The sequence below is a fragment of the Peromyscus leucopus genome, chromosome 13 (genome assembly GCF_004664715.2).
Source record: "Peromyscus leucopus breed LL Stock chromosome 13, UCI_PerLeu_2.1, whole genome shotgun sequence".
Classification (NCBI taxonomy): domain Eukaryota; kingdom Metazoa; phylum Chordata; class Mammalia; order Rodentia; family Cricetidae; genus Peromyscus; species Peromyscus leucopus.
This window is the reverse complement of record NC_051074.1, coordinates 56,171,038-56,172,424: the sequence shown is the minus strand read 5'-3', so window position 1 is coordinate 56,172,424 and position 1,387 is coordinate 56,171,038. Positions and strand designations below refer to the sequence as shown.

At 44.8% G+C, this 1,387-nt stretch overlaps 1 non-coding gene across 1 annotated transcript; it reads right to left on the bottom strand.

Annotated features, from left to right (window-relative positions):
- Positions 1 to 330: 330 nt before the first annotated feature.
- On the bottom strand, positions 331 to 437 carry LOC114705515. The gene has a single exon (XR_003736408.1). It is a non-coding gene; the product is annotated as a U6 spliceosomal RNA (small nuclear RNA).
- Between the last annotated feature and the right edge of the window lie 950 nt (positions 438 to 1,387).

The following is a 1,387-nucleotide window of genomic DNA, read 5'->3' as shown; positions in this document are numbered from 1 at the left end:
GCTAAGTCCATTTAGTGATGCTTATATGTATATGACTTCTGGGCTGAACTCTTGGTATTGGGTAACAAATTAGGGGCCTCATCCCTGGGGAAGGCTATTTCTCCCTTTCTCATCATTCCTTAGTTACCAGTAGTTCTTAGTCTAGGGCTGCCCCCGCCATGAGATTTATCCCTTTCCCATTAGCATATCGAGTGGGTTGTCAGTGCTCAGGTGTTGTTTAAGCCGCCATACTGTTGAGATATCAAGGGTGTAGCTTCCTTGTCCTTCCTTTCTTTCTTCCTTCCTTCCTTCCTTTCTTCCTTCCTTCCTTCCTTCCTTCCTTCCTTCCTTTCTAATATGGAACACTTCCCGAATTTATGTTTCATCCTTGTGTAGGGGCCATGCTAATTTTCTCTGTATCGTTCCGATTTTAGTATATGTGCTGATGAAGCGAGCACTTCCCTGTCATTTCTAGGAGACACAGTCTCACAGCAGGTTTCCTGATCCTCTGACTCTTTAACCTTTCCGTCCCCTCTTCCACCATGTTCCCTGAGCGCTGGGTGTAGGAGTTGTCTGTGGATGTATCTGTTGGGCCTGGCATCACACGGCAATTGATCTCCACATTTTGACTACTTGCGGTTTTCTGTGATCGCCAAGAAAAGCATCTGAGATACTGGGTGAGAGCTACTCTATGGGTAAGTTTAAGGATGAGTTAAGAATTATACTGGGCTAGCAAATTAGTGGGACTAGGTTCTTCTCCAAGATCTATGGCCTCACGAATCCTGGGCCCTTGGCTAGGTTTAAGTCCCGGACATGTACCTCCTGTCGAGTAGGTCTTAAGTTCAATTAGACAGCTGCTGGTTACCACCAAGTTATAAGTATTGCCATTGCACCTTAAAGATATCTTAGCCGGGCGGTGGTGGTGGTGCACGCCTTTAATCCCAGCACTCGGGAGGCAGAGGCAGGCGGATCTCTGTGAGTTTGAGGCCAGCCTGATATACAGAGCGAGATCCAGGAAAAGGTACAAAGCTACACAGAGAAACCCTGTCTTGAAAAACAAAAAACAAACAAACAAAAAAAAAAAGATATCTTGCCACACTGGTCTTAGGTTCTGGGGGAGAGCCTATAAATGCTGTTTTTCTAAATGTTCATGTTGTCAAATTGCTTTCTAGATATTTCTGTTTATATCCATAGATTTTTGTTGCTCCCAGTCTCAGTCAGAAAGGCATCTATATAATAGTTAATGCAGAGACTCATTACCATGCAAAAGGCTGAGAATAACTGATGGTGAGTACTCAATCTTAGATGAGACCTCTGTATCAATGCCCTGCCCCAAGGCTCAGAAAACATCTCAGGAGAAGGGGCAGAAAGCGTAGTAGCTGGAGGACTGGAAGGAGGGCTTTGAAAT